The following is a 27,110-nucleotide window of genomic DNA, read 5'->3' on the forward strand; positions in this document are numbered from 1 at the left end:
GCCATGAAGGCCTTGGAAAAGATACTCAAATGCCATCATGTGTCTATACCTACAAAGATCAGAATCGTGTAAGCCATGGTATTCCCTCTGACACTATGGAAGTGAAAGTTGGATTTTGAAGAAGCAAGATAGGAAGACTATTGACGCTTTTGAATTTTGGTGTTGGAGAAGACTCCTGAGAATATCATGGACAGCCAAGGAAACAGACAGACATTGAACAAATCAACCCAGAATTCCCACTCAAGACACAAATGACCAGGCTCAAATTATTCTACTTCAGACACATTATGCAAAGACATAGCTCTCTGGAGAAGGTTCTAATTTGGGGAAAGGTGGAAGGCAATTGAAGAGGACAACCAGCAGCAAGGTGGATGGACTCAGTTGCGGCAGCAATGAGTGCACCATTGGAAGAGCTGAAGGACCAGGTTAGAGACAGATCATTTTGGATAAAATCTATCTGTGTGGTCGCTAAGAGTCGAAAAAGACTTGATAGCATGTAATCAATCACTCAATCAATCAATCACCTCATTACCCCACCCCACCCCACTTTCATTCTCCATGGGTCAGAGATAGCTGCATCAGGAAGACTTCCTTACATCCTATCAGGAGCTCCCCATGCAATTTAGGATTCCTGTCTTCCTGACTCTTACAATCATGTAGAATGCCAATTTGATTAGTGCAGGCTCCCTGCTACAGGCTGGGAACAGGTGAAGTATAAGAATAAGAGAATAAGAGAATAAGAGAATAAGAATGGAGCAAAACAAAGATGGTACTATGACATTGCACTAATTGTAACTTTAGTCCAGTGTTCTCCAAGGAGGTCAATATTGACCCCCAAGGGACTATCCAAGGGGCTGATAAATGGCTGGGGGTCAATAGGTGGTCAATAAATGATGGAAGGTTGATTGGGGTCAATTAATCTTTTGGTGCCTCTGTAGTCCCTAGTCCTGAAGGTGAGGTGGCTAGCTGTGAGACAGTATTACCCAGAGTTGGATGGTCAGCTGCCAATTAAAGTGGCCTTGAGTTGTTACTACTATTACTATTAGTAGTAGTACTATTAATTAAAGTAGTATTTATTATTTTTTTATATATATAATACATGTTTGGGGTGGATGAACAATCTGAAACTTCACAAAGGGATCGATGAGCTGAAGAGTTTGGGGACCCCTGCTTTAGTTTGATTCAGCAGGGTTGTTCTGATCAGACTTTGAGTTTAAAAGGAATCTTAATTCTAAGGCAAAATTCCTTATGCTGGTAAGCTTATTCTGTATGTTTATTAGATTTCTATTCCACATTTCATTCATGAATTTAAACGGGGTTATATGGGGTTCTCCATTCTGCCCCCCCAAAACAACAAACCTTTGAGGTGAGTTGGGCTGAGGGAGTGTAATTGTCCCAAGTCACCCACTGTGCCTTCATGGTTAAGGGTTTCAACAGTCTAATCCAGCACCTTCACCATTGTTATGCACAGACTACTATATTTGCATTCACAAATTCATGAAAGTAGTCTGGTTGATGCTCTTGAAATATAACCATAAAATCCACTGATTTTTTTGTTTGTGGATGACCTTTAAAGAGAATGCTTAAGAGAAATGATCTAAACTTATTGTTGCTACATCACAAGAAGTGGCATGGTACTTCTTCCTATGATGCTTTTACCATGAAACAAGTATAGAGCCTTCTGGAGTAATTTCAGCAGGTTACATTTGTTTCTTAAGATTGGCAGCTAAATTACCATCATAAGCTCAAAAAATCAAAGACCTTGATCCAATTGAATGGACAATGATATGTCTCATGAGTAATACATTTTGTACAATCAGAGCCATCTGTCTACATAGACAGCTTTAAATATGTACTCTTGTAAATTGTGCTGTTCTGTAAAAGAAACTTGGAGAAGACTTTTACTGTAGCAATCTTAGTTTTAAGTTGGATATGAAACAAGGGAGTATTGCAGCCAAATATTCTCACCTGTAACAATGCAAATGTAATGGCACTCAGCACTGCTAAATATCACATCACTGCATCTAGATTTCAAAATACAGTCTTTGATTAAAATAATCAAAGGAAATTGGTTTCAGCTGAATTCCCTCTTCTGTGCATTATTATCGTAATTGCCCTGCCCTACCCTGGTCTACATAACTTCTCTGGTTGTGCTACATTCTTGCTCTGGGAAAATTAGCATGATGAAACCTAAATACACTTGCTCAGGATTTCAAGTAATAATTAATACACCATCAGAATTTGTACAATGCCTTGAAGTTTTTACATATCTTTGATATGGCTCTAAGAACAGAGCAGATATAAACAAATCAGTGTAATGGATGGCTAGAAAACCAGCGCCAGAAGCAGTTCTGGAATGGATGAAGTGTAAATGGATGTATGCAGCACTTGTAGCTACTTAAAATGAATTAAACAATCATGGCAACATGCCATTTATAATATTGACAACCAAGCTGACAAAGATTATTTTGAATGTGTTCTTGAAAGAGATAATGACAATAGTATTTATAGTAAGTTTTCAAAATGTGTATTTGTGAATCCATGTATAGTAGCAATACACTATACATAAGAAGTACTGCAGCAGAATCAAGTTCATTCAGTTTCATCTCTCTCTTTTATTTCATAATAAAACTGATTTACAATAAAACACTAATCTGTCTAATTATTTTGCCACTGTGCTCACATTTAAGCATCACATGTTTTTGGTTGGTTTTTTATTATTAACTTGTTTTCCTCCCAGGAATTACTTGTTAATCTTATTTAGGGTAGATTTCTGAAATCAATTATTTTACATTAAGTACAAGTCCATCTTGATCCGATGTCATAAATATGATAAAGTTGAAAAATGATAAGTGTACTTGCAGAAATGTTTGGGAAAATTCTGATTAATAGGGTATAAGAGGTATAATGAATAATATCTGAGAAGTGCAGTGTGGCTTTATGCTGGACAGGGCATGAGAAAACCAGATCTTTATTCTTCAGCTAGTCAGTGAGAAATGTAGGTATGCATGAGAAAGAAGGTTTATTGTAAAATAAATAAACTTGAATTATGGAACATTTTCCGCTAATATGAAATTGATGGTTGGGTGCTAAATATAAAAAGAGGAATATAAAATGAAAGTGTTAATATGTGAAAATATATGGAATGCTTAGTGTATGAGTCAACATTGATCAGGGAATAAGACAAGATGTCTTACATTTATTTATCCATAAATGTATTTATGGATAAATGTATAAAGAATGTTTGTGGAGATATCAGAGATATGTTGTGGATATGAAGATACAATTGTAAGTAAAAGTTTAGGTCTTTCAAGTTGTATATTTGAATGAACCCCTAAGTGGGCAGAAGCTGACTTTACATGGTACAAAGTTAAACACAATGTCTTTCTGCACATTTGAATGCACACTTACAATTTCAATGTGTTGTTTAAAATAACAGTAAATACGGCTAGTGCAAAAGTTTAACTATCCTTCTAGCCAGTACTTTGTAACACCTCCTTTGGTAGAAATAAAAGCTTCCAAATGTTTCCTAAATCCAAGTAAGAATTTTCTATTTTTGTTTTGGATTCTTTTTTCCCATTCTTCCTTGAAGATTTTGCTGGCTCAGAAATATTCTTAAGTCTCACAGCATATTTGTGATTCCCCCACATCACAGGTTTTATTTAAGTCTATTTGGGATTGTGAAGGCCACTGCAAAATCTTTATCTTTTTTTTTTAAGTACTTCATGGTCAATTTGGAGGTATATTTCAAATCTCTGTCTTGCTGAAATATCCAAATTCTTTTCAGTTTCAATTTCTTCAGATAGTTGTGTCTGACCAGAAAATGGAGTGAACAATTACCAGTTATATATAAATGGCAAAAAACTAGACCAAGTAGATGGAAGTATGTACCTTCACAGAATGTTTACTAAATAGGTGAAAATTGATGAATACATTTTAAGATGTACAAATGCTGGTAGAAAAGTAGTGGGTGGTATGAGGTCTGTTGTGGGTTATGAATATTTGTAGAAAGAAAAAAAATGCTGTATATAAAAGCAGGTTTCTGCTCATATTGTGATGAGGAAGTGAGTCTGGTATAGCAAGGGAAACATAAAAATAAATTGAATGAAGTGGGAATGGGTAACTTAAGAAGTGCATGTGGTAAAACAAGAAATGGGGTCAAAGATAAATGTGGAATGAATACAAAAGTGAGTGGCAAGAATCTAAGAAGTATATTGATGTGATTTGGTCATACAGAGAGAATGAATGAGTATCAAACTGTGAAAAAAATGTATGAAAGAATGAATAAGTTGAGAGGAAGAGAAAGACTGAGAAAGTTATGATTGGATGGAGATGGTTAGATTTTCAAAAAGGAAGAGGTAAGAACTTTAAAAAACAGGTGATGTATTAAATGATGTATGGATGTGAAGGAGGAAAAGATGTTTGCAAGAATGGGAAGGTATGGAGAGGCATTGATTTAAACTAGATTTAATTGTGTTTCCTTTTCTTGCCTTATACCTTTAATTTTTTTGACTTATTATTTCTTACTCCATTTCTGCACTTTGTATAACACTCTTACCCAAAAATAGAATAGCATGATAAGTACAAATCTATGTATACCTTGATGCAACCAAATAAACTGGAGAACTGAGAAATAAATGGGTTTAAATGTTGCCTTTGTCCATTTAAACACATGTAAGATTGATTGATTGATTGAATTTTTATCCTGATTTTTGTTCCATGGAACTCAGAAGTATAGAAACAACTCCCATAATCTAGATGTAGACGCTGATAATGTTTAGGCTTGCTAGATTTAGTAAACTATTGAATCAAAAGACTTTAGGTTTTTTTCCTCCCTAAATTTGATTAAAATGGGTTATTCATAAAATGCTTCTTTCAATGAATTAAAAATCTCTACATAAAGAAGATAAAGAAGAATAACATTACATTCTACTGAATCATTATTACTGGTATGCAAACTAATAATTTGAAATAAGTCACCAAAATAAAGTATCAAACTTACTGTTATTAAATCTGACAGATGCATTTAGCTCATGACTAAAGTACCTAGCACAGAACACCTTGTGTTCCTCTTATTTCATAAACCCAATTTTCCATGCTTCTTCTTCTACAAACTATTGTAGATAACATGATGTTGTAGAGGTCCAAACAACAGAATCACTGTGTGAATTTCATTGCAAAAACTTCCCCGTGCCAATAAATATTTTCGAAGAAAATATCTGAAATTTTGGAGCAACAGATTCCAGCCTCAGCTGAAGATGCATCTTGCTGACAGAAGATGAAAAAGGCAAGCTAGTTCAGGGGGTTTATCCATATTAAATGTGGACATGTATTTTATTTATCGCACTATGAATAAAATACATCATGAGAGTATCTTTAAGAGACTTGGTATGAGCTGTAGAGAGCAGACTCCTGGGCGGAAACAGCAGGTAAATGCCACATCTCAGGAAGTGCTCATTACATTTTAAAGATAACTCTATATTGCTCTCCATATTAGCAGCTGTAATTAATGGTCTGCAGTACCAGAGAACAGTAAAATGAAGCCAGACTGGAAAAAAAAGTTACCACTATTTTTCCTCTTCCAGCACCACCAGTCCTGTACGCACTGAGCCTGAGCACTTGACTGGGAAAAATACCTGATCTCTTAGGTGTCACAGTGATTCCCAAACCCAGTAAGAAAATTAAGAAAATGGAACAATGGTTGAATCAGAAACTTAAAATCTGTCATTTTAGAGAGAGTAGTTTCATTAAGCTACTACAGGAAAAAAGAGAAAAAACTTTCCCAGTATCCTAAAGATTAAACTAGCATCAACTAGTCCCACAAGAATCATGCCAACATCCAGGATTTTGCAGTACTTTTAGGCTCTCCAATCTTAATTTCTGAAACAGAAACAAAGCCAAGACAGCTGAATCCAACACAGTCTTAGTCCTCATGAAGCTTTTCTTTAAGAATTGGTTTGAGTTAGAACTCACCAAGTTTCAAAGCCATGCTTAGTTCCCATTGCATGTGAAATGGAATAATAATACGTTTGTATTATTTATCACCCTTAAAAGAATCAAGGGTTAAATTAGCTGCTGATAGAACTTTCCCCCAGATATCATTTATGCTTTGTTTATAACCTTCCTCTGATAGAAGGAGGTGAGGCTGAAAATGACCCTAGCTGTAATGAAATGCCTAACAGACCTTGGGAAAACAGACAGGAGGAAACAGGGCCATTAGAAAAGAGAGTCTTGAATCCAGAGGAGGGAAGAAATGGGAGAAAGAGATTCAAAGTAACTCTGCCTTAATTACACTAAGTATAAACTGTACAGGAGAATTACTTTGGTGGATTTTCAAGATTCTATTACATTACCTACTAATAATAAAGACATTTCCAGAAATTCAAGTGGTTCTTGTTTCCTGAGTTTACCAGCCTCACAGGACTTGACACAAGGTTAATTCTACAGCAGATCATGATTTGAATTCAGGTCAGGTCCAGTGCTCTAACCCAGATGCCCTTCAAATATTTTGAATTACATCTCATAAACCCTGGCTGACCTGTAATCAAAAATATTTTGAGGGCACCAGGCACCTACCTCCATCTAATCACTGTTGTAATAATCATGGTGAAGCAATACGCCAATGGCTGTATTCATACAACATGTTTAATCAGGTCAGATAAAGATGCCAAGCTTGTTAATTTTGACTATTTTTAGTTATTTTTCTGCCTTAGTGTGTTATATATGAGCCTAACCTGTTCTTAATTTATAGGTCAATTTATTGTGCAAACCAAGAACATGAGCTAATGCTATAACCACATTAAATGGGTTGTGTCAACATAACCATTAAGAAGCCCTAAATCTTGATACCTCCAATTACTCAGTTTCAAGCAGGATTCACACTTTGTCCAGAGATAAGTAATGGAAGTTAGAAGACCCCATTCATTCCACATCACCAAAACAGCAAGGTGAAAGCTCTCAAGTTATATCCAATTTAAATATTATCAGTATGTATTCCAGAGCTCAGAATATACTATGCATTGTCTCTACCAGAGACTGATTCAGAACCTGAAAAGCTAAAAGAACTATGTAATGCATGTTGACTCCTATTCTGTTTCATGACCTAATGCTGGACTATAGAATCTGATGCTAACTGATCTTTCCATTACTGAAGTGCACATTCACCACATGTAGAATACAAGAATTAGTTCTGTCCTTGGTGACAAGTAGACAGATTTAATCCTAACACAAAATTCAAAACTGTAACATTCAAATTCCTTCCCATCTTTCCCAATAACAACTGTTATATTGCCAACCAAAAAAGGTTATTTCATTATATTTTTATCTGCCTTTCCTTCAGAAAGGTTAACAGATTACAGAAATGACCTCTTCTAAATTATCCTAGCCTAGAGAGTAAGAGCTGTTCCACATGCAGGTAAGCCCTGTGGATCACTAGATCTTTTAACATATACCTGTCATGGTCATGGGAGGTTTCAACTACCTCTTATCTGGGGGAAAGCATACTCAGCTAAAAAGGATAGTCTAATAAATTTCTGACCTCTTTTGCAAAAAAAATCATTTTTTCAAAATGTAGAAGAAGGAACAATAGGGTCAGCTCTCTTGGACCTAATCCTGATCAACAAAGAGAAATTGGTCAATGGAGTCAGGTACCATGAGGGAAAGTGATCATGTCACACTGGTATTTATGACAACTAGGAAGAGCTGAGAAAAGTCAGTCCTAGTCCTTGGACTTCACAAAGCCAGATTTTAATGAAACACAGCAAATGGTGGGGACTGTACCATGGTTTGAAATCGAAAGTATAAAATAAACCAAAAATTGTGATACTGAAAGCACAGGAAGAAATTATCTCCATGAAAAGAAAAAAATGGAAGAAGCTTTAATAAAACTTGCATGGCTAAGTAACAAGCTCACTGATAGGTTGAGAAGCAAAAAGATGTTTAGAAAATGGAAACAGGATAATGACTAAGGAGTACAACTCAAAACCACTGGGATGGACCAGGAAAGCTAAAGTTCAGAATGAGATAAAGCTGGTGAGGAATGCAAAATAATAAGAGGAGATGTGTGCTATGTCTAAAACAAAAGAAGAGACAACAAATTTATTGGCCAATGCTTGGGGAAGAAATCAGAGGGAACAGAGAGCAGGTGAAAATGTTTAACACATTATTTGCATCTATCTTCCCTCAGAAGGAGAGAGCCCTTCCTAATAAGACTGACAAAAGTGGCAGGGGGGAGAATGCAGGACACATAGCTCAGGTTTCATAATGGTAAAGCCTTGATACATTATACAAATTCAAGTCTTCAGGCCCAGGACAAGTTATATCCCAAAGGGTTGTAGAAGCTGGCAGAAGTGAGATCAGAACTGCTGTCTGTAATCCTTGAAAACTCTTGGAGAACTGGTAAGCAGGCAGAACACTGGTGGACAGCAAACACATTCAAAGAGGGAAAGAAACTAGGAAACTACACACCAATTAATTAATGTTTGTACTGAGCAATACTGGAATAGACTATTAAGCTGCATTATCTGCAAGCATCTAGAAAATAATGTAATAATGAGCTATGTGTCCTGCATTCTCCCCCCACCCATCCCCGCCACTTTCCTCAGGAGCTAGCCCAGGTTTGTCAAAAACAAGTCTTTCTATGATAGAATGACTATTTTGGTAGATCAGTGACATGGGTGGATGTACTGTGTCTTGATTTGAGTGAAGGGCTTACAAGGTTTCTCATGCTATCCTAGTGAGCGAGATATAAATGTTGGGAAATCAAGCCATGTGAAGAATGGTTAAGGATGCTGGGCATGTTCAACTTTAAAAAGAGAAGATAAAAGGGACCTGTGATGAAGGTATACAAATATATCTTCAATTTCTACATTACAGACTCTCAAATGAGGGAAGGACAAGAATTCCTGTGTTGGACAGGGAGTTGGCCTAAATAACCTTTAACATCCCTTTCAATCCATACAGCCTATGAATTTAAGTCCAATACCACTATACCATAATACACCATCTTTGCTTTTCTGCTGTGTTATAGCTAGGGACATCTAACTGGAAACACTTTTGCATAATAAAATCAGTAGATAGTTCTGTATTCTGGCTGGGCTGAATGAGAATACATAACTCTGTTGTATTCAGAACTGGATTGTCTTTAGGTGAACCTTGGTAATACTATATCAATGTTGGGGAGAAGTCCTTACGTTCTCTGACAGTATGAGGTCATATATGAGCAGATAGAGCATGACTGGAAACTTCCTTTGCCTCCCAGTGCGATATGGATGCTGGGGCTTCAATGACAGTTTCAATGTAACAAAAGAGTGGTTATATTATCCAGGACCAACTAATATTTGAAAAAAATTGCATAAAGCAAAACCTCAACTGCCTGGCCATGATTGTGGCAAGCAAAGAAGTATAAAATAGATATAATCTAGTAGTTTATTTTAGAGTTTTTTTCTTAATCCCCCTCCCCAATTCATTTACTATTCCCAATCCCTATTTCCTTTGTTCAGCTTTTTACATATGACCAATTATTACTAGAGAAAATGCAGTTATATAAAAATTACAAGCAGCTATAAGAAAAGCTTTGTGAATGAGGTCTCTTTTGTTGTGTGCGTGCACGTGCGCACGCACACACACACACACACACACAGATCTCACACACAGAGAAGATGCACACATTCAAAGACATGAATACACACACACACACACAAACTTCAAAACTGGCCCCAAAAGGGAGTTATTGAAAAAAAGAGTTCTGAAGAAACAAAAATTAATTACATCCCTTTCTGATTACCTGTAGGTAAACGGCGAAGAACCAACCCATTCTACTTCCATTTGCCTCAGAAACAAACAGGACTGATGAACTATGAACAATTATTGAGAATTTAAGCCTGCACATAAGCACCACTGCATCTAGTGGATAAGGAAGTCATTTTTAATTCTGTGATTGCAAGAAAACGCAGTTAGACCACAGAAGCAAGGTGAGGTAGGTAGACTACTTCAAGGTATCTCCGTTATTTTTCTTTTTTTAGGCAACACCTTATGACCTCTGCAAGTGACTTTATCTACTGAGACAGGAGAACCAAGTGTTTCAATAATTTCTTCTCCTCTCCATAGCACTATTTCTGCAAGATTAAACACCTTGTCAGCTGCAAGTGTCAATCTGCCATCAGATGTCTGTCTCTGTCAAGGTCATAGACAGTTCAGTACTGCAGAAGGAAACTTGGAGCTGACTTATTACCTTCCCATCAAGAATCCAGTATGCCTGCAGGCCACTGGAAATTCTGCAGCTTCTCTATAATCTGTTTCTACCCAGGCATTCTTGCAACAAGCCTTGCAGGAAAATAATATGAAATGGGAAAGACCATCCTACCCTCTGAAACAAGGGCTGGCACATTTATTTCATCAAGAGAAATCTTGAAGGAGATGAAGCAAGAATGAGGTGAGATGGGTAGATGGAGCAGAAAAAAGTAGGTGGAACATCCCCCACCCCCTCATACTATCTTCATTGTCACATAACCAACAGGCTGCAAGAAAGTGACAGCTGTTATCAGAGATCTAAACTGATCTCCTGAAAAAGTCTTTGAAGATCACATGAAATGAGCCCAAAGGCCACATGCAACTGTAGGTCAGAGTTTGCCTACCATATTTTCAAAGACTAAAAACTAAAGGCAAGTTTACAATTAGTTGCAAGATGGTCCAATACCCAATCATGGATGAGATCACTAGATCAGAGATAAAAAAACTTGGACTCTAACAAAGACTGTTGTACTCCAGATCCCATCAAGCCCATGTAAACATTGGCCAGTTGTAATCCAGGAATTACAGTCTATTTCCCCATGTCTGCATTAAATACTATTTCTTGCAGCATGAAACTTATCTCTCCATGCATAAAAAAAATCTTTAAAGACTATGTTCTTCCTTTGTCAGGCTAGAGTGCTATTAGAACAAGGGTAATTGTAACTGTATGGGATAAGTTACACTCAACAGTCTGATAAGGTTAAGCAAAATAAATTACACACATCAGACCATCCTACATGCATTTAAGCGGTTGAAACTACAGAGCTGTCTTCCGTAGCTTTATCATTTGTGATTCTGAAAGCAAATTGAATTGATGTCAGCAACAAAAGGAGCACAGAAAATTATACTATGTGTAGTTTTGGTTTCTACACATAGGTGGATATTGAAGTAGAGCTGAAAAAGGTACAGAAAAAGGCAACACAAATGAATCAAAGGGCCAGAGCAATTCTTCCATGCAAAAATATTACAATGCCTGGGGCATTTAGATAGAAGAAATATGAAGGGTGCAGAACACAGTACATGGTGCAGAAGATAGGTAGGGAATTTTCCTCTTCTCTCATAATATTAAAATTCATGGTCACCTTATGAAACTGCATTTCTGAAGATACAGAACAGATAAGGGCACAGTACAGAGTTGAATTGTAATGACGGTCACCAAGGATCATCTTCCAAATTCATGTAGAATAAGACTATCAATGGCTACTTGTTCAGAAGGCTTTATGTTATATCCAGTAATCAAAACAATATGCCCTTCATTTGCCATTTGTTGCTATGCTCATGTTCTGCTCATGAACTTCCTATAGACATCTGTATGGCACCTGTGGGAAGAGGTAAGTCTGTAGTCTGATCCATCATAGCTGAATAACTGATAGGTCATAACAATGATGCTAACTCCATCAGATCATCCTTGTTTTATCACAAAAAAGAGATTTACATTTTCACATCCTCATTATAGTCAAGACCTGTAACCTGCTACGGTAATTTTTTCTTCCCTTCCAGGAATAGATGTGACTAGGTTGTAAAAATAGCATGGAATATAGACAAAATATGTTGGATGCCCATAAATACAGCAGCTATACATACACAGACACATATATGCCATATATTACATCATATATATAATACAAGCATGCATAAACACACGCATTTGCACTAATTACTTTGTAAAAAAAAAAACCAGCTCTTTGCAAAAAAGGAGCTTCAATCATTTACCATTTCTCTCATAATGTATCTACACCACTGGGCAGTAGCAACAAGGCATATTTTCCATAAGCCTCATCAATAAGGAACACTGCTGAATCCCAAGAACCAAAACAGCAGAGACAATGAAAAACTCTCCCCCCACCCCCAACCTTTCCCTGTTTGGGTGCCTCATCCATCTGCTGAAGGTCAGTCAATACAGCCAGATGTTCTCAGATCCTCCAGGCATTTGAAATGTGATTCTCCGTCCTTGAGCAAGTCAGAGAAATGCTTATCACATGAATGAATTACGTGGGCATTATCATCTGCATATAGAGTAGCCAATTCACAGCTCTCACAGGGACATCCACGCTGCAGAAATACAGGCTACAAGACAGCACACACTTGCTATCCTGCAACCCACGTGGGTCCTGCCAAATCACATCAATTATGTCATTACGGCCTCTGGCCCTATTTCCACCCTCCCTTCTTCCATGCTTTTGAAAATGTGGAAATCTCTCCATAAACCTAGTTCCCCATTTTAAATGAATGCTCTCCCTCATTGTCTAGCATGGGAATCATGGTCAGAAATTCAGAACTAGCTTAGCTTAAACATAAAGCAGGAAGGAGCTACTGTATACAACAGTTAACCACATGGCAACACTATGAAGACAGTCCAGTTCTATTCTATAATGGAAGGGGCAGGCATTACATTACAGTCTAACTGCAGTTGTTCTCTCTGCCCTCACTTACAATAGTCCTTGTTCATCAGTGCTCAACACACTTACAGTTGTGCACTATTTTAGCCTTTGCTACTTAAGATACTGGCTGAGTGAGATAAAGCCAGAAGACTGTAGATAAGTTTCCAGTAGAAACTATTTTCCTCAGCTTCCCTTTCCTGGCCTTCAAGAGTATTCATCTGTGTCTTGTGTCATCTCCATCTGCCCCTAACTATTTTGGGTCATTGGCTGTATTTGAATGCTCTGTCATGAATTCAGTGGCTGGGTTCACACATCAAGCTACTGCATACGGTACAATGGTTCACTGAACAAGCTGCGATACGTTCGAGCATCGTATTAAGCTATAAATCATGGCCTGTATAACTTCCACTGTATATCTGGAAGATTGTCTATTTACTTCCTTATATATGTAAGGCCTGAATTGCTCCACTTTGTATGCATTTGGGTTTCTAAAATGAATTTACTCTTCAACTCGAGTCTCAACTACATTATTCTTCATCTACAAAACAGATATTTTCTACGATGCCTTCATTATATCTTTCCTTAGATCCACTTAATTAAATATATAACACAATTGTTTGTGGTTTCCTTAGTGTGATGTCATAAACCTGGCAGAATCTTTGGGAGTCAAGCAGCATATAAATTTAATCATCATCATCATCATCTACCCATCATTATAACTTGGTTGGAAAGAAAAAAAATCCAGACTTAGTAGTACATGTGAATATAGCCAGGGTACTTTTATCTATACATGCATTATATATGTGACTAAACCACTTACTTAAGCTGACTGCTCTATGCTGAGTTTTAGCTCTTATGTGAGTCTTAATGCTGATTTAGCTGATTGATCAGTTATAGGCAGATCTCATTAATGGACGGTTATTTCCTGAGGGACAGAAGACTTTTAAGCACATGCAACAGCTGTATATTTTATGTTGAGATTGTTTCCTACAACTCTAGCCTTTAGTCCAAACTCCATCCTCAAACCCAGCATTCTGTGACTGTCTCCATCCACTGAATACTAAGACATCTGAATTCAAGTAAAAAAATCCTCTCCTGGGAAGTAGATCCATATGGTAAGGGTCCGCATTATAGCCTGATTACCCATTTATATTTTTGTAACTTTGTACAAATACATTACCAAAGATAGTCCTGTGGATGCTCCACTGTCAAAACAGATTACCTGCAACATCCTTTGAACTCCATGTGCTCTTGGAAATAACAGAGAAGGAAAAAAAATTCAAATCCTGCTCTACCATCCTTTTTATTACTGTAGGTTGCTATCCTGGTATGAACCAGATTCACATGTAATACAAAGACAGCTCAGAACACCTGAAGGGCCTGGGACAGAAAACAGGACCACTTGTTCTGCATATACATCCTTGCTAATGGCATTGGTTCATTTAGCTTGTGTTGATAACGTCTGCTGAGATGACTTCAAAACAACAATCCCCAACTTTCTGCCTTCTAGAAACATTAGGACTACTATTCCAAGAACTCCTAGGTAGCTAGGAATTCCAGAAATTGCAGCACCCTATCAGCCAAAAAAAGGGAAGGCTATTTTAGTTATAGCAACATTCATTTACCTGGATAGAGGACATAACTTACTAAGTCCATCTATCAGAAAACACATTAAAACCAGAACCTATGGTCTCAAACTCTTTCCAAGTTTGAGGTTCAAACATTTCGTTAAGTCAAAAATGTGTTTTGTTGGTTTGGGTTTACCATGTTGTATAAATCCAGATGCTGTACTTTATTAAATATGGCTTATGGTTTATTTACTATGTTGTGTAAATCCAGTATACCAAGATTAAAGAAACCATGGCTTAGTGCTATATATATGCATCTGGCCAAAAGGAAAAAGATGAGTCTATCTAGCTTTGGGTCACTCAATAATACCAACCTTGGTTCTGTGCTTCATTCCCCCTCAAAGAAATGTGAACAAAAAGGAAACATTCCTTTCCCTTGTACTTGTTCCCTGTTCCTTTCCCTTGTAGGACTCAACAACGGAAGGCAAAATGTGCATGGAGCCACTCACATTGCACCTGTCTGCAACTCTTTAAAGCAGCCATGCCTTCTCCAGGGATCATGTAGCTGCCCTCCACAGCTGCCATGCAGTTCTGGGAAAAGATGCACTTGGTTTAAGGAGCAGCACACAGGTAATATGTTTGCAGCGTAACACAGGCCAAAGCACATTTTCCCCTTCAAATCCAAAGCAATACATAGCATAATGTGGATGGGCTCCTCTGGAATCCTTCTGGGGGAACTCTATCTTTTCTACATCTCTTCTCCAAAGAAAAAACAGAATAAGACACAATATGACAGGTCCCTTTCCTTCCTTGTGCCTTGGAGCATAAAGACAGCAAGACCACCATTGAAATGCTGTATATAGTCAGCAAATGAGGTCAGCAAGGCATGGAATCATGCCTGCAAGCAAGACAATACAGTTTTTATTCATCAAATTTTGCCACCACCCATCATGAAAGTGCCAGTTCAGGGACCAAAAGGGGCTCTGATGGACTGCTAAAAAGAGAAGTGCAACATTTCTTGCGCACTTGCTATCCTTTACAGCTTTACAACTGACTGTTCTTTCCTACGGTTTCGGTGTGTTTGTCCCTCAACAATGTAGCAAGAGCAAGAACACTGCTAGCATGGCTGTCAGGCACTGATGAGATTACATGATCAAAATAAAAGGAGAAGCTACAGCCTATGGCCTCATGGTAACAAAGGCTAATTGTGACAAAGCAACAAAATAATTTAAGCCACTGTGCACACATACACATACACAGTTGCATCTCTGGTTCACTCAACTCCTATTGAGTACTGTCATCAAACCATTTGATCTGATTTTTACATTCATTTTTCTTTTTTTTCCAAGAGTCACAGCACTGAACTGAAAGAAACAGATTTGCTGCAGGTATTTAGTAGAAGCTAATCACAGGAGTTCATAATTGCAGTATGAATGGGATTTCATTTTTGAAAGATTTCATGGTCTGGAATAAGGAAGCTTTTTATTTTATTTACACCCCTGCCCCCACCCCCAGAAGCATTTGTAAAAAATAAACCCTCCACTTACTGCCAGGCCTTACACAACTCTACTTGGTGGGCAATACAAAATGCTAATGAAGGCCTTTCTATCATCCTAAATTGCCTAGAGTCACTCATGCCTTGGTCATCTCTCTGGACTACAGCAATGCACTGTACCTTGGTCTGCCCTTGAAGACCACCCAGAAGCTACAGCTGGTCCAGTATGCAGTGGATCAAGTCTTTAGGGGGGTCTCTCATTTTGCCCAGGTATCACTACTACTGCAAGAACTCCACTGGTTGTCAGTAAATACAAGGTGCTGGTGGTTGTTTTTAAAACCCTGTTGGCTTGGGATCTAGGTATCTGCAGGACTATCTTCTCTGGGTAGTTTCTGCCCACTCAGGGAGGTTATTTTTCAAGCCCTATCTTTGAAGGACTGTCACCATCAGGGACAATGAGCACATGTGTGTTCTTTTGCTGCCCCTCTTCTTTGGAACAGTACTCCCCCCCAAGGTCAAATCAGCACCAATCCTGCTGGCATTTAGGAAGGCTGCTAAGATCAGCTCTTTGGGAAAGCCTTTGGAGACTAGTAGCATAATAGGTGCCTATCCAGCAGATGATTACTGTTTTGGGTTTCCTTGGTGTGATGATGAATAGGAATACTATTATTGTTGTTGTTGTTTGGTTTGTGTCAGAATGTTTATATTATTGTTTTCATTCTATTTTTGTGCTATTTGCAGGCTGCTTGGAGTGTTTTGGGGATTGAGCAGCATATAAACTGCAGTAAATAAAAATAAACTACTGTTGCTCAAAAATGTGATGACAAAACCCTGTAACAGGAAGTGGGGGGGAATCAGCCTAGAATGGACAGAGCAAGCTCAGCAGCCATCAAATGCTGACTGATTGTTAGAGGGCAAAATCAAGTTCATGAAGGAGAACTGGAAAGGAGTATCAGGGAGGAGGTCATATCTGGTTGACTGGCTGAGATTCTTAAAACAAAAACACCCTAGCCTGTAAAACTTTGTACTGTGGGAAATGTGATATTCAAAGTAGAACTAAGTAGCAGTTTTTTCACATAAATTAATGGCATACAACATGATGGAAAGTTTTCCCATGCAAGGAAATCCCACAGAGAGTGCATAATAGTCTGCACAGGGGCACACCTGGGTCCTTACACAGCTCCCACTCATGTATTTGTGCCTCCCATTACTCATACTGGCCACAAGACTCGGCCACCTTTCACTTCAGAGCATTTTCACAATCTGATCCATTACCTAACTGACCATGAAGCTGAATCCTCTGGAAATTCTGAAATAAACTAGTAATTAGATTGGTTTATATATTACATAACATGGTTTTGTAGGTTTGGGCTCAGTGTGTTGTATAAACAAGCCACTGTGGCTTGTAAACCATGGTAAATAGCATATGCTCTCTCCTTGAGCTCAGTTATATGGCTTTCAAGCTGGAATTTTAAGACTATTACCCCATTCTCTCCAAAAGAAAAGAAGCATTGCATATAACCAAATATCCTGAAATGAACCGTGCATATCAAAAGTTATTTTTATTTATATATGTCAGACAGAGTTTTAAAAAGAAATCAGATTCTCCATGATTTTGGCCATCACAGAGCTTGAATATTCTGCATGATTTATTTGCAGCTGAATGTAATCCAGGTATTTTTCTTCCAGTTCAACATCAAGGTATACAATAGAAATTACTGAACTTCTCTTCAGTTTCATGGTTTACACAGTCCAGGTTCTCTCCTCAGTATTTCTGGGTTTCTAAAACAGCAATAACATTTGGCAGAAATGGATTTAAGATGAACAACTGGAAAAGTATTTACATAAATGGATTAGGAGCATATAACTGTGAAGAAGAGATTTAACACTACTCCACACATGGCATGAGATCGGCACTAGATTTATAACACTTAGAAAAACCTCTCCGATGAAACTTTAAAAATTAATCACTTCCTGTGATTTTTAACAAATGCTCTTCCTAGCAAATGCAGCAAACCTGGTTTTATCATTGTTTGGTCAAAAGGAAAGAGGCTAATTCTCTGTCATATCTTCAGTGAGTGTGCTCATATTTTCCTATTTTTGTATTTGTACTTCCATCTAATACTGCAGTTTTCAACCATTAGTCCTCAAAACTGGTAAGAAAAAGATATGAACGATGAAGCTAAATACAGTACTATGTCCTTCCATATTACACCTGGATTTCTGAAACACTTCATACATTTCCTTGTAAGTTGGTCTTCTGTGCAAAGCCAGTAACTTCAGTAAGTGACAAAACAAGTGTCACCAGATATATAATGACCACAGGTTGAAATCAAGTGCTGAAAGCAAATTCCTGGGCTTTTATCTCAAATTGTCTATCTATCAGCTTGAAAAATATTTCTTCCTTACAACCAAAAGGTCCAGAACAGCTTAATTTAAAAAAAAATGTGGGTCCTGGCCCCCTACAAGAGAGGGGAGGGGGAGAGAAATTCAGTTGATGTAAGAATGCTAGTTTAAAGGGGAAGAGTAACCTAAACATAGTATAAAAGTCTTCCAAAGAGGTAGTTTTATTAGGCTATTACAATAAACAAAACAAAGTCTGAAGATTTGTGATTTAATTTCAGTCACAGCAATCCTGCTCATTTCTCAAGATGTGTAAAATGAAATGCTGCAGCTTTGAAGTATTAATTCTTAGTTGTTAATTTTAGTTAAAACATTTTTTTTACTAAAATGCTTAAATAAAATATTTACCTGAAAATGAAGAACACAATTAAGTAACAAAAATAATCTAAAATTAAATCCAGTCAGGAAAACATTGCCAGTAAGATGACAAGCCTGATCATCCTCTAAAATCTTTATAGAATAAAAGACTCTGAGAGTTGTAAAATGATTTTTTTATTATTATTATTTATTTTAACTAAAGTATAATGAAATCCAATCTTAGCATTCTTTTCCTAGTAATTAGGCTGTTGTGTTCTGGACAAGTTGAATTTAGAATGTGTCTCATTTATTTCTCCGTCCCCTCCCTGCCCAAAATCCAGTTTTAGATAATAAATCTGTTTGAAAAGGAGAAAAAGGGAAATGATACTGACATTTCTGAGGTTACTTAAAACAAAATAACAGAGAAGGTTGTAACTGATAAACAGTACCTAATGTAACTGGCTGAGAAATAATAATATTAAGCATCATTCACAAACGTCAATGAAGAGAATCAATTCAAATTAATCCTTTCTTTTAAAAGCAAGACCCCCTGACTTATAAGAATCCACAGAAGGCAAATGTAGATTTGCCAAGAAGGTTAATTTTGGGGGGATTATTTAATCCTATACATAGGACACAGGCATGTAAGAGAAGACAAAAAGAGAAAGTACAACTGTCTGTGAGGAAGATTAGCCTCAGGGTAGCCCTGAGATTCTCTTACGCCACCCCCCTCCGCAGGGAGGCAGGACCCATTCAATTGGTCCACCCCCAGCGACTGATGGACCCGGTAGGGTTTCAGAGGGAACTGGGGGTTATACCCGGTGATCTGCTGCACAGTCTAGCGGAGGCCCTAGCCGCAGCCTGGAATAGGGTGGTGGCTGGGACCTTGGACAGGATCGTGCCTGTGCAGCTTCTCTTGTCCCATAGAACCTGGCACTCCCCATGGTTTACGGAGGAGTTGAGGGTTCTAAAGAGGATTAAGAGATGCCTAGAGCACCGCTGGAGGAAGACAAAGACTGAATTCGACCAAACACAGGTTAGAGCTGCTATTAAGGCCTACCTTGTGGCAATAAAAGCGGCGAAGCGCCAATACTTCTCTGCTCTTATTGCGTCCGCAGAATGCCGCCTGACGGCCCTGTTTAAAATCACTTGATCCCTTTTGGGGAAGGTGGGCTCAGTGACCCACCTACAGGGCCATGCAGAGGAATTTGCTGAGCATCTGCAGGACAAAATCGCCCGGATCTGCTCCAAGTTAGACTCCAGGCATGAGACTTGGTCTGGAAAGATACCAGGAGAATGGGCTTACCCAGTTATCTGGGAGCAGTTTGATCCTGTTGGACCTGAGAAAGTGGACAGGATCCTATGGACACTAAATGCCACCACATGCCATCTAGACCCATGCCCCTCCTGGCTAGTAAAAGCAGGCTGGGAGGTGACATGTGGTTGGGTCCATGCGATGGTTAATACATCCTTGGGAGAGGGGGTGTTCCTGGCTACCTTTAAAGAGGCTTTGGTGCACCCCCTCCTCAAGAAGCCATTGCTGGACCCTACTGTTCTGGACCAGTCTCCCACCTTCCCTTTCTGGGGAAGGTGGTTGAGAAAGTGGTGGCTTTGCAGCTCCAGAGGGTCCTGGAGGAAACGGATTATCTAGACCCCTTTCAGTCAGGTTTCAGGCCCGGTTATGGGACAGAAACGGCATTGGTCACATTTATGGATGATCTCTGGCGGGAGTGGGATGCTGGCAGTGCATCCATCCTCGCTCTCCTTGATCTCTCAGCGGCTTTCGATACCATCGACCATGGTATCCTTTTGGGGCGGCTCAGGGAGTTGGGGGTGGGTGGCGTAGTCTTACACTGGTTCACCTCCTTCCTCCAAGGCCCGTCCCAATCAGTGTTGATAGGGAGGAGAGAATGGCCCCACGGCCCCTTCTTTGTGGGGTGCCACAGGGATCAGTACTCTCCCCTCTCCTTTTTAACGTCTACATGAAACCGCTGGGCAAGATCATCCGTCACCATGGGTTGAGGTATCATCAGTATGCTGATGATACTCAGTTGTATATCTCCATCCCGGGTGAAGTAAGTGATGCAGTAACCACCCTCCCCGAGTGTCTGGGGGCTGTGGGGGCCTGGATGGGGAACAATAGGCTTCAACTGAACCCTGGTAAGACCGAGTGGCTATGGGTTAATGGTTCTTCTGTATCCGGGACATTAACATCTCTGGTTCTGGATGGGGTTGCACTGCCACAGACAGAAACAGTGCGTAACTTGGGGGTCCTCCTGGACTCACGGTTCCTGCTCAAAGAGCAGGTGGCAGCCATGGCCAGGAGAGCCTTTGTGCAGCTACCTGCTATGCATCAGTTATGCCCCTTCCTGGATCGGGAGGCCCTTCGAACAGTCACTCATACCCTTATCTCTCATATAGACTATTGCAATGCACTCTACATGGGGCTACCCTTGAAAAGTATCCAGAAGCTTCAGCTGGTCCAGAATGCAGCCACATGAGCTGTTTTTGGTGCCCCTAGAAGGGCACATATAACACCGCTGCTGCACGAGCTGCATTGGGTACCAGCTTGCTTCTGGGTCCAATTCAAGGTGTTGGTTATCACCTATAAAGCCCTACATGGCATGGGACCAGGTTACCTGAGGGACCGCCTCTTCCCCATTACATCAGCCCGTCCCACCCGATTGTGCAGAGAGGGCATGCTGTGGACCCCGTCTCTAAGACAACTTCACTTGGCAGGGTCCAGGAGGTGGGCCTTCTCTGCAGTATCTCCCGCCCTGTGGAACATGCTGCCCCCGGAGGTCCCTGAAAGGCCCCATCGCTCCTGGCCTTTCGGAGGAGTCTGAAGACCTGGTTCTGCCACCTCGCTTGGGGTGGAGAAGGGAATAGATCTACATGGGGATGGCTGCTATAGACCACTCCTCCCACACTTGGACTGTTTTAGATTTTTTCCCCACTTGGACTTTTTATCTTTACTCTTATTGATATTATTTATTATTGTAATTTTATACTGTATATTTTATGATCGTTGTTTTAATTGATTATTGTAAACCGCCCAGAGTCCCCTGATGGGAGGAGATGGGTGGGGACAAATCGGATAAATAAATAAATATTAGCATCCTTCCTTGCCATTCTTATCCAGCATTTTCTTTTCTATAATGGCCAGCCAACTGTGGATAGAAAGCCATAAGCAAAGCATGCATGATAGAACAGGATGCCATCTTGCTTGGCTTCCCATCAACTAGTATTCAGAGCCATTGAGAAACACTGACCTACAGTATTCAGAGCCATACTGTAGGTCAGTGTTTCTCAACCTTGGCAATTTTAAGATGTGTGGACCAACTCCCAGAATTCCCCAGCCAAACATGCCCCCTCTAAGACTATATATTGATAACTTTTATCCTTCAGGAATTTGTGAACTAGTTGTGTATTAGTTGATGGGAAACCCTTTAAAAATCAGCCATCATAATGTCCTCCATCATTACATCATGAAGTAACAAATTCCACTTTTTAACTATGACCTACTTATTTTCATCTGTCCTGAACCTCACTATTCAGCTTCACTGGACCATCCTGGGTTCTATACTATAAGAGATGGAGAAAAAAATGCCTTATCCCTGTTCTTAGCATGAATATTACCTGCACCTTTGTCATGTTCCCACTTCATCCTTCTTAAATTTTAAAACCACGCTAAACATCATAGTGTTCCCACACAGGGAAATTGCCTCAAAGCAATTATATATGCCTTATTCAGGACAAAGTAAATACTGCATTGCTGTCCATAAGGAAAATCATCATTATATTTGAAATGCAGTTTTCTATGCTCATTGCCTATCATATGACCAATAGAGCTCTTGCCAAATTTGAATCCTTAATGTCATTCAATGGCAGCAAGTAGACATGAGTGGCACATATCCAAAGTTCTCTACTTGCTTAAACTCAATGATATACCCACAACTTTTATGCATCTAAAAAAGTAAAGATGTCCTTGAGTCAAATTTCATTCTTGGTGATTACATGGACACAAACATGAATTTATCTTGACAACTGAGCAGAAATGGTTTTCCCCTGCCTTATTCCATGACATTTTTTGACTTCTCAACCTTGCATTCTTTCTTGGTATTCCCTGGTAGTCTTACAAATGCTAACCAGAGCTTACTCTGCTGAGCTTCTAAGACCAGACGAGTTCAGCTAGGTTCTGCCACCTATTGAAACTTGCACCAGAACTATTCAATTGCTTAAGAAGATGCAAAAGGCATCTTTGTCAACATTTGAATTAGCCGTCTTTTAAAAAAAAAGCCAAAGAGATCACTTCTGATTAATCTGGTAAAACTTTCTGGATTATTTCATTCATGACACAAAATTGCCAGATTTTAATTTTCACTTAAAAAATTCTTTAAATATTACATCACATCATAACTGTTACAAAAATTTGATGTCACTTAATAAAGGCATATTTAAAAATAAAACAGGCTCTTCCAACCCTAAGTTAGGCCACTGAATCAAAGAATGCTTGGAGGAAAACCAGAAGTAGCTCTGTGAGTAAAACAAGCAACAGGCTCAATTCTGGTACTGAAAGGAAATTCCTGGGCTTAATGTGAGTTCAAGAGTATTTTATTCTCTAATCCTAAAAGCACAGTTTGACCCTAAACAACTGTTCCTTATTGGGATACAGTTGTTAAATTATGTTTGAGGGGAGGCAGGGAGGGAAATCATATCTTTCCCTGTCTTAAGGAACTTAGTCCTGTGGAAAAATAGAGGTGGTAGGGAGAAAGATATAAGACCTTCAGCATTAGTATTACGATAAAGAAACCATTTCCGAATTTCAAATTTCTATTGTGTACTACGAAAATCATTCAGCTTTCTAGTTCTTTACCTTGCACTCTAAAAGTCAACCTAAAAATATTAATCATTAGATTTGGAGAAATTATCAAGCCCACTATTCACTCTTACTTTATACTTCCATGGGTACCTTTGTTATACAGCAAGGAACTTAAAAGTTTTATATCACATTAGCCAGCACTGAAGTATTTCCTTTGAAACCAGGTCATGAAGTTGCATTCATCTGATTTAATAATGCATCCATTTTTGGCAAATGATTATGTATACAAATTAAAGCAGATTCCTGGATGTCAAATTTTCTCTAACAAAAAGTGGTGAACATTCCATGATGTTCTCCATTTGCTAAAAAGAAAAAAAAAGTCAGCATTAATTATTCAGTAAAAAGGTCAGCATTATTTACCCTAGCATGTAATATCAAAAACTCTACTTCAAATTGAAAACTAAAGCATAAAAACACTTCCCATTTCTACACAGAAGGATGGATGCAAAATTCCAAATCACACACAGGAAGCCTTTGTACCTTGTCCAGTATCCTTTCAGCACAGACCCCAGTATCATTCTGTGCTTACTTTACCAATCTAGCTGCCTTTGTTAATCCTGAAGGATGCCAATTTCAGACAAGCCTTGTATGTCTTGTATGAGTCAGCTTGCTAGCTCAGGGATTCTCTCATACATTGACCCAATTAGATAGAGAAAGAGTGGGAACAGCCCTTTGCAGTTTCAAGGACAGAAGAAAATTCTACGAGGTAATAATTGTATTGCCAGCAGTCTCAAGGAGACACTGGTCAGCACAAGAGTTCTTCTGCCAGCTGACATTTTTTTGGTTTTTACTGCAAGAGCATCTATTTCCTTGCAGCTAAAAAGACTAGTAAGAGGAAATGAAAATAATTGGCTCTGAAAGATTTCACGCTTTAGACATGCATGATTGGGGCCCATCATCCCGTGCGATAAAATTGGACCATCCCAAATGTACGTTCCAGTGACAATGTAAGCACGCTGCGCTGCTTTCATAGGACCATCCAATGGAATTATGTGCAGCAGTGCACCTTCCACTGAAAGCTATAGGATGTGACAAAGACTCTTGTGGCTCTTTAAAGTCTAACAAATATAAACAATCATAGCATTAGGATGCAGATTTGGACTCAGATCCTTTTGTGCATCAATCAGTGTCTTCATGATTGTCATTTTACTTATATCCTTCAGAAAGCTTAGAATGGTTTCCACAGGGTTCACAGGATCTCCCATAGAAACTCTTAATGGTCCATGATGTTGTTGGATCAACTCTTCCCAGAGCAATAAATACAGAACTACATAAGAATGAAGTATGAGGTATAATTTACAAAATGTCAGACAACAGGCCCAAACAAAACAGTGATTTATCCAACAAGAAACTAGGTCTCCACATCTTAACTAGCAGAAGCATGCTAGACTGTGCCTTCACCCTGGGAAGAAACAGCTATCAGTACAAATGGCAGGCCTCATCTAAGGGAACGTTTCATGCCACTGTGCTGTGCCCCCCATCCCAAAAACAATTGCCTGCTCCCTCAAAGCTGTGACATCATAGTTCCTGCCACAGTGCCTGTGATGTGACAAGATCCTACTGCAAGAGCAACAGAGCTAATTCAAAGCATATATAAACACTCATCGAAAAATTGTGTCAAGAGTCCTAGGTCAAAAGAGAGAGGAATGAATGTCTCTTCCACTGGTCCCCTAACAGGCACTGCCCTACATTTTCAGACAGTATCCATCCTTATGATTAACTCCATTTTACAGCATCACTCAGCTATCAAAGTGATGATATAAAGCTTGTCTTTATTATGATATCTCAGTACAATGCTGACCATTTCTCCAACCTAAAGCATCTTAAAGCATCTTCGCAGCATCCTCCAGCCATTGCTGAAAGAATGCCATAAAGCCTGTTTCTCAATGCTATTTTGCCACAACAGTGGTTGGATGACGCTAGAAGGTACTGTAAGTCACTAGTATGGAAATTACTGAAGTGGTATCAGTTCACTGGGCTGGACCTGGCATCCATCAGCTGGAAAGGCTTCTGTCTGCCCTACTCCACCCTTTGGGAAGAACCCCAAAGGGTAAGGGCCAGCCAGACCTCACAGCCTCACTGCCAGACTTCAAGGGAGCTGCCAGCCACCCAAGTCTGGCGCCTGAGGGAGGGCAGGAATATTCTGCTCTGCCTTTCCTAAGGAGCCAAGGGACCCGAAGGCTGCAAGGAGCATCCCGCCCTCCCCGCTTAATTGAGCCTGTCCCTCTGCCCTCTGATTCCTCTTATCCTTCTCTTTATCTCCTGAGAGAGGATTAGGGCTGAGAGAAAAGAACACCCTAGACTCATCGCTATGTGGGTGATTGCTTTTTTGTCAGGTGTCTGGTGAAATTTAGTTTGAGGGGAGTTTGTTTTGACTTTGCGCCTCCGCCATTTTTATCGAGGTCCCTCTGCTCCCCCCCCCCCCGCCATTCTCGGACCCCAAGGAACACCCGTTGTCGCAGCCAAAATGGAGTTTGCCTGTCACTCCCACGCAGACCTGGCTACTGCCCTGCCCTGCCCTGCCGAACGCAGAGCCCGAACTCTAACGGGAGCGCCAGGATACAAGGAAGCCTTGCTGTCCCTTTCAGCAAAGGGGGAAACGCTCGGCTTCTAAAACCGACGCCGGTGTTGAATCTCGAAGTGGACAACTAGTTCGCTCTGGCTACGGCGACCCGCAGCTTCAAGTCCAAAAGCGAAAAGTAACGCCGCCGCTCCGCCAGGCTCCTGCAAGCCGGGTCACGAAGTCTCTCCTGAAGAGGACAGGCTGGGCAGCTGGCTTGGACTCCCAAGTCCAGGGGACGGCTAAAGGTCCGCCAGAAGCCCCAACGCTAGCGGCGGGGACCAAGGGCAAACTTTGCTAGCTCCGACTCGGCGCCTCCGCTCCTCGCAGCGCCTCCGGGCCCCCGACTCCACCCCATCGCGCCCCAGCCCCTTACCTTTAGGCGCGCCTTCACAGCGGCTCCGCCGGCGCGTCCTCGCGGCGGGGGACGCCGCTCCCCATGTTCTTCTCCCCAGCGCGCTGCGTCCCGGGCGCGCGGGCCGTCCGTCCGGATTCGTCCGCCGCGGCTGAGTCTCAGCAGCGCAGCCACGTGCCCGGGCCCCTTCGGCTCTGGCGCCGGGATCCGGCTGGCATTGCCTCGCCTCGTCCCTCTGGCGGGGCTGCCCGGCTGTGCCACTCCGCCGCTCGGCACACACGCGCAGCTTTTGGAGGAGGCGCCGCGCGGCACGGCATTAGGCTGCCTTTGCGCTGCCCGCCGCCAAGCTGAGCTTCAGCCTCCTCTGGGGGCTGCTGGGCAGGGAGAACAGAGCTCAAGGAAGGGCTGCAGCGACCCCCAGAGTCCGAGGAAAGGACTTCGTCACATTTTTGCCCGCTTCGCGCTGGTGTCGACCTTTTTTTGCTGTCGAGAGATCAAAACGCGAGTTAGAACGAGGTCGTCTCCAGGAATTCTGGTAACCGAGTGCTTTTCTATCTGAAGCTAAGGTATTTCCCAGGGATTCTTTGTGTATTTCTACAGCAAATAGTTTTCTTGTGCTTACCATTGCATAGGTAGGTGGCAGACAGAAATTCAACAGAAGAATGCGTGCAGAGGTAAGGGAAGCTTCCACCTTCTTGAATTTATCTGAGCTCAGCGATCAAAGCCTCTTAAGAGATTTGTAACGACAGGCGTGCAATATCGTTTCTTTCCATGCATACAAGGAAAGGGACCGATTTCTTCCTAAACTTGTCTGTTATGTATGGCACAACTAATGGGAAAATCACATTTGGGTTCCCAGCGGAGCTTAATGTCAGCGTC

At 40.3% G+C, this 27,110-nt stretch overlaps 1 protein-coding gene across 2 annotated transcripts in view; it reads right to left on the minus strand.

Moving 5' to 3' along the window:
- The window catches only part of TAFA3 (TAFA chemokine like family member 3), a 103,530-nt gene extending 76,953 nt beyond the window's left edge, over positions 1–26,577 (minus strand). For both annotated transcript variants that reach the window (XM_063300077.1, XM_063300076.1), the window contains exon 1: positions 26,253–26,577. The gene's annotated coding sequence lies outside the window, so the exon portion shown is untranslated. The remainder of the gene's footprint in view (positions 1–26,252) is intronic.
- Between the last annotated feature and the right edge of the window lie 533 nt (positions 26,578–27,110).

This window comes from Candoia aspera, chromosome 3 (assembly GCF_035149785.1).
Source record: "Candoia aspera isolate rCanAsp1 chromosome 3, rCanAsp1.hap2, whole genome shotgun sequence".
Lineage (NCBI taxonomy): Eukaryota > Metazoa > Chordata > Lepidosauria > Squamata > Boidae > Candoia > Candoia aspera.